The sequence below is a fragment of the Tachyglossus aculeatus genome, chromosome 23 (assembly GCF_015852505.1).
Source record: "Tachyglossus aculeatus isolate mTacAcu1 chromosome 23, mTacAcu1.pri, whole genome shotgun sequence".
In the NCBI taxonomy this organism is placed as follows: Eukaryota; Metazoa; Chordata; class Mammalia; order Monotremata; family Tachyglossidae; genus Tachyglossus; species Tachyglossus aculeatus.
The window spans coordinates 33447078-33458402 of record NC_052088.1 but is presented as its reverse complement, the minus strand read 5'-3'; the positions used below and the strand labels follow the sequence as shown (position 1 = coordinate 33458402).

Here is an 11325-nt window from a genome sequence, read left to right as displayed (position 1 = left end):
ATCAAAGTCATCCCCGACTAGAATCAAACTCCAGTTAAAAGATGTCTACCTTCGGGAAGAAATATGAGACAGACCATCACAATAGGGAGGAGAATAGGGTATTAATCATGGTAAAAGGCAGCACAAAAAGGATGGAAAACTTTTGCCAAGCATGACAATGTTTCTCCACTAACGTGTTTAGCAATGCATACTTTCCAATAGAAAGATGGACTGAGGTCAGGTTGATTTGAACTGTGCACAAGGAAGCAGCTGCTAAGTATACCACATGGCAGATGGAGAACTCTTATCAGATTTTTCTAACCTGAAATTCCCTTTCAAAAAAAAAGGACATTGATTTGCTTTGCAATATTAGAAACCTTGGTGTTTCAGAACCACATGTCACCCGATTTCATATCCTACTCCTTGTGGCAGTGTCTGAATGATGTTTCTTTCCCCTTTATTCTGTTCTTGGCATTTATGCAATAATAATAAAGGATTATTAATGAATAATCATCGTCACAGAATTTTTTTTTACTAATATTTTCCTAATCACTACAAACTGGGGCCATTTATTCCAAACATGTAAAATAGAAAACCAGAACAATATTTTATGTAAGCACTTTGAAGCAAATAATTATTTGCAAATATCTTCATTTAAAGCGATCTAATGATCTGAAATGCTAAACCTGGGATCTGGAGAATGTTTTTTTTTTATTTTTTTTCTCCTTCAAGTCATTTAGAGTCGTTTCCATGAATCAATGGATGTTTCCTCAGTGAAGTGCTGAATATACAACAGCAGAACCCTTGCCATCAGACACAGGGTACACTTTAGTTTCCCATAATATCCTGGGGCTAATAAAATGATGAGGATGGCATGCATGGACTTGCAGAGTGTGCTGGGTAGAGTTAAGTACCTGAATCCAGTGACCTGTAAAAGTGGCTCCCATGACAACACCTCGTTGTGGGCGGGGAGTGTGTCTGTTTGTAATTATATTGTACTCTCCTGAGCACTTAGTACAGTGCTCTGCACACAGCAAGCGCTTAATAAATATGACTGAATTAATTAATTAATTAATTAATTAATGAACACCAGAGGCAGAAGTCATAGGGCACTAAGAACTCAGAGGCCCAGGCTGTATTTAAGTCAGACATTAAAACATCCATTATGTCCCACAAATATCTTAAAACATCCCTGCCTTCTCCCTGACTTTCCCATCAGTGTTGATGGCACTACCATCCTTCCCATCTCACAAGCTCGCAACCTTGGTGTCATCCTCTACTCTGCTGTCTCGTTCACCCCTCACATCCAATCCATCATCAAAAACTGCCGGTCTCACCTCTGCAACATCACCAAGATCCACCTTTTCCTCTCCATTCAAACCGCTACCCTGCTGGTTCAATCTCTCATCCTATCCCAACTGGATTACTGCATCAGCCTCCTCTCTGATCTCCCATCCTCCTGTCTCTCCCCACTTCAATCTATACTTCATGCTGCTGCCCGGATCGTCTTTGTGCAGAAACGCTCTGGGCATGTTACTCCCTTCCTCAAAAATCTCCAATGGCTACCAGTCAACCGATGCATCAGGCAAAAACTCCTCACTCTCGGCTTCAAGGCTCTCCATCACCTCGCCCCCTCCTACCTCACCTCCCTTCTTTCCTTTTCCAGCCCAGCCCACACCCTCTGCTTCTCTGCCACTAACCTCCTCACTGTACCTCGTTCTCACCTGTCCCACCATCGACCCCCAGCCCATGTCCTCCCCCTGGCCTGGAATGCCCTCCCTCTGCAAATCCACCAAGCTAGCTCTCTTCCTCCCTTCAAAGCCCTGCTGAGAGCTCTCCTCCTCCAGGAGGCCTTCCCAGACTGAGCCCACTCCTTCCTCTCCCCCCATCTCCTCCACCCTACCTCCTTCCCTTCCCCACAGCACCTGTATATATGTTTGTACAGATTTATTACTCTATTTTACTTGCATATATTTACTATTCTATTGACTTTATTTTGTTAATATGTTGTGTTTTGTTGTCTGTCTCACCATTCTAGACTGTGAGCCTGCTGTTGAGTTGGGACCATCTCTATTTATTGTCAACTTGTACTTCCCAAGCGCTTAGAACAGTGCTCTGAACACAGTAAGCACTCAATAAATACAATTGAATGAATGAACGAATCCATTTAGACTGTTTTCTATCTGCGTTTCCATACCCAGCACTTTACTATATTTCCCTAGAAAATAATAATAATAATAATAATAGTACTTTTTAACCACTTACTATGTGCCAAGCACTGTTCGAAGTGTTAGAGTAGATGCAAGGTAGTCAGTTTGGACCCAGTCTCTGACCCACATAGCACTCACACTCTTAATCCCCATTTTACAGATGAGGTAACTGAGGCCCAGAGAAGTGTAGTGACTTGCCCAAGGTTACACAGCAGACATATAATAGGGCCAGGATTTGAACTCATGATCTTCTGACTCACAGGCCCATGCTCTATCCACTAAGCCATCTAAGTTTAAAGCCAATGATGAAGTAATCTTTCAATTCTCCCTGCGTATGATTAAAATGGCAGAGGGTCATAGGTCCAAGGAAATCCTTCCTGATCTGAGTTCTGATAAGAGACAAATGGGCTCATTTTTCTGGCCTCCTGATAATAATAATAATAATGATGATGGCATTTGTTAACCCCTACTGTGTGAAGCACTGTTCTAAGCTCTGGGGGGGATACAAGTTGATCCTGTTGTCCCACGTGGGGCTCACAGTCTTAATCCCCATTTTACAGATGACATAACTGAGGCACAGAGAAGTGAAATGACTTGCCCAAAGTCACACAGCTAACAAGTGGCAGCACTGGGATTAGAGCTCATGACCGCTGACTCCCAAGCCCGTGCTCTTTCCACTGAGCCACACTGTTTTGCTACTTCCTGATGGCCCAGTGACTTAGCAAATGGAACAATGGGAAGAAGTAGAGCACCCTAGAAGTTTTCATAAGCTTTCAAGGCAGCAGGGAAGCTATAATAAGGTTCACAGCTATCCCAAGAACTCATCTATTTTGTTTCCACCTTTAACCTAGGATGCCATGTATGTGTATACATATCTAGATATATGTATATATCTAGATGTGTGGCTGTTTGTGTGTGCATGTATACACACACACATATTCTGAAAATGAACAAATTTCATAGATGCAATACAGCTAAGGAGTCTTCTTTGAATGTATATATACATCCATTCATTCATTCAATCATATTTACTGAGAGCTTACTGTGTGCAGATCACTGTACTAAGCTCTTGGAAAGTACAATTCAGCAACAAATAGAGATAATCCCTACCCAACAATGGGCTCACAGTCTAGAAGGGGGGATAATAATGTTGGCATCTGTTAAGTGCTTACTATGTGCCAACCACTGTTCTAAGTGCTGGGGTAGATACAAGGTAATCAGGTTGTCCCACACGGGCTCACAGTCTTCATCCCCATTTAACATAGAGGTCACTGAGGCACGAGAAATTAAGTGACTTGCCCAAGGTCAAACAGTAGAGAAGTGAATTTTAATCCCCATTTTAATAGGGATGAAAAGTGAGCTCCATGTGGGACAACCTGATTACCCTGTATCTACTCCAGTGCTTAGAACAGTGCTTGGCACATAGTAAGTACTTAACAAATACCATAATTATTACTATTATTGTGCTTTATCTCTAGTTTCTAGGTCAACCATTGTATCCTCAAGTGTGCTAGTTCAGTATAGGCTGCTTTAATGGTATCTGTCAAGCTTTTATTATGTTTCAAGCACTATTCTAGGCACTGAGGTAGATACAAGTTAATTAGGTTGGACACAGTTCCTGTCCCACATGGGGCTCACATTCTAGGTAAAAAGTAGAAGTATCAGAAGTGGATTCGAATTTATACCTCCAAAGGGAGACCAGAACTCTGAATTATAGGAAATTAGAACTGCGAGTCTGTTATACCAACTCTGTTATATTGTATTCCCCCAAGTGCTTAGTACAGTGTTCTGCACACAGTAAGAGCTCAATAAATGTGATTGATTGATTGATTGATTGATTGTCTGGCACCTTTGACCACTTGGTTTTCTTCCAGTGACGATGGAGAAAAGACTAGATTTGACATTTTGTGCCTGGCACATAGTAAGCGCTTAACAAATACTATAATTATTTATTATTTAAGAGTCTGGTGTGACCTGCCACCCTGGTATGGAGTAGCTGAAGGACTTGAGGGAAATTTATGGTGAAAAAAATTTACTTAGTACTTTCCTAACCCAGCCAGGGGACTTGAATTCTAAGCCCAGCCTTGCCATTATTCTGCTGGGTGACCTTAGGTGAGTCATTTAATTTCTTTGTACCTCAGTTTCCTCATCAGTAAATTAAGTGCATATTTCCCTCCTAGACTGTGAGCCTCAAGTTGGGAATGGACTGGGTCTGACCAGCTCACCCCAGTGCTTAGTACAGTGCTTGGCACATAGTAAATGTGTAACTGATACCTCAGTTATTAATGGATATTGTTGTCTGTGCTGGCCCTTCCATTCTTTCAACTCCTCTCCAAGCAGCAGTTTTGCAACAGCTATGAAGGAGCATACAGTATCAATCAATCAATCAATCAATCAATGGTATTTATTGAATGCTTACTATGGGCAGAACACTGTACTAAGTGCTTGGGAAAGTACAATTCAACAGAATTAGCAGATACATTCCCTTCCCATAATAAGCAGGGAGTTCTATACTTCTTGGTGCTTTTGTTGGGGGATATTTTAGGTCGTTGTTGTAGTACTAGTATTTACAGAGTGCTTACTGTTCTGCAAAGTGTACTAAAGCTGGGAAATAGTAAGCAAGTTGGAATTAGGTGTTGTCCTTGTCCTTGAGGGGGGACTCACGTTTCTATTACAGAGAGCTAGCATCTCTTGAAGAAACAACAACAAAAAAGCTAGGCTTGTGCAGCAACGGAAATTCAGTTGATATGCATCCCAGATTTGCCTTGGTTACAGTTTATCAAAACCGAGTCACATAAACAATCATATGCTTTGGCTAACATTAACAAGATTTGCAGAAAAATTTCAAGCTATGTGAACATGTTGTTTTCTTGTAAATGTTTATCCTTTCTGATAATCTCTCTAGCCTCTATCATTTAAGAAAGATTTTGCACATATTTACAACTCTAAGCATTGGAGACCAAAAGAAGAAATATTGATCCCAGTTCTCCCAGGGCTCCAAGATATTCCTGCTATTTTAGGATCTAAGATCCCGCAGATCTCTAAAGGTTATTTAACACATTCTGCACCCAGAGACTGGAAATATCATTTTTTAGGGCTATAGAAGATAGCTATTTTGCCAAGTTACATTAAAATACAATGCAAGAGAATAATACTATCTTGTACTGCATACAACTTTCAATTTTTGCACATCAATGATCACTTAGTGTGCACTAAATGAGCACTTTCACATTAATGACCTCATTTTATTCTTACAGTGCTCCTGTGACAAAAGGAGAGGCAGGTATTATAATTAGCCTCATTTTACAGATGAAAAATACCAAGGTCCAGAAGGGGTCAAATGACTTATCTAAGGTCACACTGTTGGTAGAGTTGAACTAGAACCAGCTTTTCTGACTCCCAGCCTCATGTTCCAGCCCCATGTTCCAGCCACGAGACCATTCTTCTTCCCATAGTAAACGGCCTCAAAAAAAGTTTTTTTTAATGTTATTTGTTAAGCACTTATTATTTTCCAGGCAGCGTTCTAAGCACTAGGGTAGATACAAGGTAATCAGGTTGAACACTGTCCCAGTCCCACGTGGGACTCACAGTCTTAATCTCCATTTTACAGATAAAGTAACTCAGGACCAGAGAAGTGAAGTAACTTGCCCAAGATCACACAGCAGATGCATGGAGGAGCCGAGAGTCAGGTTCTTCTGACTCCCAGGCCTGGGGTCTATCCAGTAGGGCACACTGAATCTCAGAAAAACTATTAGCTGAACCAACAGTTGTACTGTGCTAGCCTCATGTTGTAAAGTCACTTGTTTATTTCTCCCTGCTTGATTTCTTTCCTCAAGTGTCCCTGTCCATGACTCCTCATCTTTCAGTGTCTCCAGTTCCAAATCATGCCCCCAGAGCAATCCCTATTCTATCTCTCTTTAGGTCTCCCCGTTATTCCCACCCACCCATTGCCCTCCTTAAACTATAAATTACTTGAAGAAAAGGATCATGTTTATCAACTGAAGTGTACTCTCCTAAACAATACAGAACAGCATGTGCAAAGCAGCATGGTTTAGTGGAAAGAGCACCATCTTGGGAGTCAGAGGTCATGGGTTCTAATCCATGCTCTGCCACTTGTCTGCTGTGTGACCTTGGCCAAGTCACTTCACTTCTCTGTGCCTCAGTTCCCTCGTCTGTAAAACTGTGATCCCCATGTGGGACAACCTGATTACCTTTATCTACCCCAGGGTTTATATCGGTCCTTGGCACATAGTAAGTGCTTAACAAATACCATCATTCAGTGCTTAGAATGGTGCTTGGCACATAGTAGGTGCTTACCAAATGTCATTATTATTATCATTACAGTGCTCTGCACAATTTAAGTGCTTATAAATAAAACTGCTTGATTGATTTGCATGGCATAGTCGTTAGAGCTAGGGCCTGGGAGTCAGAAGGTAATGGGTTCTAATCCTAGTTCTGCCATTTGTCTGCTGTGTGACCTTGGGTGAGTCACTTCACTTCTCTGGGCCCCAGTTATCTCATCTGTAAAATGGGGATTGAAACTGTGAGCCCCACCTGAGAGAGGGATTGTGTCCAACCCAATTTGCTTGAATCCACTCCAGCGCTTAGTACAGTGCCTGGCACATATTAAGCACCTAACAAGTCCCACTTGGGTACTTGGGTAATGCTATGACATCAAGATGTCCAGGAAATTATGATTTCCCAGCTTCCCCCACCCATTTCTTGACACTCTATGCCTACACTAGACTGTTCTTCCTGGAACATAAAGTACTGGAAAGCACCAACATGTCTCTGCAAAGAGCAAATTGTGCCCGAATAATTTAGTTTTATGACAGAGTGACAGGTCTCATTAGAAGAGGGAAACATAATATACCTTATCAATCTGGACTTTTCCTTCTGTCTCCATGACTATCCTTATATGACAAGCCATGAGAAGCAGTGTGGCTTAGTGGAAAGAGCACAGGCCTGGGAATCAGAGGACCTGGGTTCTAATCCTGATTCTGCCACTTGTCTGTTGGTCGATTCATTTAACTTCTCTGTGTCTCTGTTGCCTCATCTATAAAATGGGGATTAAGACTGTAAGCCCCACATGGAACATGGAATAAATATGTCCAACCTGATTTGCTTGTATCTCCCCCATTGCTTAGTACAGTGCCTGGCACACATAAGCACTTAACAAATACCATTTTTAAAAAAGCTAAGAAAGCAAGGATATGACCATTCAACCTGTTTTTGTCCCTCTTCTTTCTTCTGCCTCTATTTGTAAATTATTTATGTCTGCTTGTCTCTCCTATTAGATTGTAAGCCCCTGGAAGTCAGGGACCGTGTTCTGTGCTTCTGAACACTTAGTACTATGCTCTGAACACAATCGATTGATTGATTGATGCTACTATTATTATGGCATTGTTAAGTGCTTACTATGTGCTAAGCACTGGGGAAGATGCAAGTTAATCAGGTCAGACACAGTCCTGTACCACATGAGGTTCACAGTCTAGAAGACAGGGAGAACGGGTATTGACTCTCCATTTTACAGATGAGGAAACTAAGAAGCAGAGAAGTTAAGTGACTTGCCCAAGATCACACAGCGGAAAAGTAGCCCCTAGGTCTTCTGATTCCTAGACCGATGCTCTTTCCACTAGGCCATACTGCTTCTCTACTGGGATGCAAAGCTAGCTTAATGGTTACACTCAGTGGGTAGTCATCAATGATCAATATTAATTGGGGGAAATATTAAGGGCCTTCTCAAGGTATTTATTCCTGAGATGGGCTCAAATTGGAATTTTATTCTTCCCTGTCCAGTTTAGAATGAGCTGCACATTTGATGAACAGAATTCCTTCATCAATAAGGACAATAAAAATATCGTGGCATATAATATGGAAATACATTCATTTATTCAATCATATTTATTGAGCACTTCCTGTGTGCAGAGCACTGTACTAAGTGCTTGGAAAGTCCAATTTGGCAATAGATGGAGACAATCCCTAAACAACAACGGGCTCACAGTCTAGTAGCGGGGAGACAGACAACAAAACAAAACAAGTAGAATACAGTCTACAACACAGGATGGAATTGAAAAGGGATGGATTTAACCTACACTGAAAGATGAAAAGCAATTAGCCCTGAATGGAAGAAGATCGGCTAGTATTTGTAGAAAAGTCTGGGAGATCATAATTGAGTAGAAATTGAATAGGCAAGCAATGCAGTGCCAGTTTTGAAAAAGCCTATACAGAGCTGAGATAAGCAGGAGAATGAAGTTCACAAGATCTCTGGTCAACAGACCCTTATTAGAGTATTGTGTTCAATGTCAGTAATACGCTTTTAAAAGGGTATGGAAAAACTAGGGAAGATTCAGATGAGAGTGATAAACAATGATGGAAAGTATAAGAAATTGGTCCTATAATGAAAGTTAGTAATGATAGTAATAAATAATAATAATTATGGTACTTGTTAAGCACTTACTATGTGCCAAGCACTGTTTTAAGCATTGGGGTAGATACAAGATAGTCAAGGTGGACCCAGTTCCTGACCCACATGGAGCTCACAGTCTTAATCCCCAATTTGCAGATGAGGGGACTAAGACACAGAGAAGTGAAGTGACTTGTCCAAGGTCACACACAGCAGACATGTGATGGAGCCGAGATTAGAACCCGTGTCCTTCTGACTCCCACGCCCCTGCTCTATCCACTATGCCATGCTGATAATAATAACAGGAAATGTGTCTGTTTATTATTGTATTGTACTCTCCCAAGAGCTTAGTACAGTCCTCTGCACACAGAGAGCACTCAATAAGTATGATTGACTACTAAACACTAGTTGCTAAGCACTGTACTAATCACTGAAGTAGATACAAGATAATTAGGTCCCACCTGCGGCTCACATTCTAAGTAGGAGGAAGAACAGGTTTTGAATCCCCATTTTGCAGATGGGAGAACTGAGGCACAGAGAAGTTTAGTGGCTTGCCTGAAGTCACACAGCAGATAAGTGGCAGAGGTGGTATTAGAACCCAGATCCTCTGACTTCCAGGCCTGTGCTCTTTCTACTAGGCCACTAGTTTCAAGACCACCTCTGCCTCTTACCTGCTGTGTGACCTCAGGCAAGTCACTTAACTTCTCTGTGCCTCAGTTCCCTCACCTGCAAAATGTGGATTTAAACCTCTTCTGCCTCCTATTTAGACCGTGAGCCCCATATGGGACCTGATTGTCTTGTATCTATCCTAGAGCTTGGCACATAGTGAGAACTTAACAAATACCACAATTACTATTATTATTACTTCAAGTTTTTGAAGATTGCGATGGGTGGAATACAATACTTTTATTTGTTATACCCACAAGATTGAATGGAGATTTTTTTGGGAGAGAACAAATAATTTCTTGAGAATTATGGAAATAACCCCTTAAGGTGGGAACTTCTTCTATTGAAGCCTTGAAGAAATGAAGAGACACCTGTTTCTTTCATCTCAAAGTGAAAACTACTGGTCCACTGGTTTTATATTTGAATACAATTTTAGAGAAAAAATAATTTACAGTGGCTTTTAGTCACATGATCCTCAATTAAATGTATGACTAAAGCCCCCTCTGTTCTTAATCCTAAAATATTAATTACAAATCACAATTGCGAACACTAATTACAAACCATATTTTCCACTTTTAAATCTTGAAATTTTTTTTCTATCTAGTGTACCTGGGCACTTCATTTTGATATATTTCTCTCATTACCATAAGCTCAGTTTCTAAAATGAAATGTAGGAGGGGTTAAAATGATCTTTAAAATAACAGCCCTGAGTCCTGTGCATTTTCCTTTGGCCACGTGCAATCCCTTAAAAAGGGTTACTGATGCCTGCAAGCTGGCAAATTGTCAGAACCAAATCAGCTTCCTTCAGAAGTGTACTATTTAGCATGTTCCCTGGTGACTGGAGAATGTGTAATGTTTTACTTAAAACTCTAATTAAGTTTAAATTAAAATTCTTTAGGTTTTCAATGGGTGAGGGAAAACTTTGGTGCCTTTTTCACTTAAATGTTACACTTACCAGCTAGACCAGTCCAAAACACCCCCTTGCAACTTATATGGTTATTTTGATGTAGGCTTTTGGTCTCATAACACAAGCAAAACCATTACTAAACTATTTTTCACTTTTCTCCATTCGAACATCTCCTTTTGGTTATATGCACTGCATGAAAAAATAAAACCAAACTTCCCTTTTCATGAATAACTCACAGCTTCAGAGTCTTGTCTATGCTGTCGAGTTGCCCCAACCCATTGCGACTCCATGGACAAATCTTTCCCAGAACGCCCCACCTCCATCTGCGATCTTTCTGGCAGTGGATCCATAGAGTTTTCTTGGTCAAAATAGAAAAGTGGTTGCCTTCTTCCACAGAATACACTTGAGTCTCCACCCTTGACTCTCTCCCATGCTGCTGCTGCCCAGCACAGGTGAGCTTTGACTTGTGGCAGATTGTCTTCCACTCACTAGCCACTGGCCAAGCTAGGAATGGAATGGGTAGGACTCTCCCTGACTCTCCCTCCTATAGCTGAGACTAGTAGAGTAGTAGAAACTCTCCAGGTGCCATCCTGAGAGGGGAATATCAGAGTATAAACCCTTTTTTTGCAAGCTTTCATCATATAAATTTTGTACCATGGGAACTGCATACACACACACACACACATTTATACATAACTGTCCTTTGTTTTTGAAGATGATGCTACTGATAAGATCTAATCTATGATACAAGTATTCATCCTCATTTATAAAACAATTTATATTCTCCTGAACATGTAACCTATTCCGCTAAATGAATTCTTTTCCTGTTAGACTTGCAGGCAAATTTCTTATCTAGTTGGTTTTTTTTAATTGATGCTATTGAGCACACATGGCTTAATATCACAGTTGAATTTTAGATCTAGGTTTTACAATAAAATACAAATAAAATCAATTCTCAAACTACCTTCCTGCTGAATTCTTCTAAAACAGTTATGATAAATGACAGTTTTTCTTTTTTCTTTCATTCTGATCCTTAGTTTCCATCGGTTTTCAAATTGCATCTTTCATCCTTTTATGTTCCTTTTTTTCTACTGGAACACAAGTGCTTTAGTTTGCTCACTATTCAGCATCTTTGCATATTTTAAGAATGCCAGAAA

At 40.6% G+C, this 11325-nt stretch overlaps 1 non-coding gene across 1 annotated transcript; it reads right to left on the bottom strand.

Annotated features, from left to right (window-relative positions):
* Positions 1-10630: 10630 nt before the first annotated feature.
* Positions 10631-10768, bottom strand: LOC119944992. Its single transcript, XR_005456128.1, has one exon. It is a non-coding gene; the product is annotated as a small nucleolar RNA SNORA7 (small nucleolar RNA).
* Positions 10769-11325: the final 557 nt, after the last annotated feature.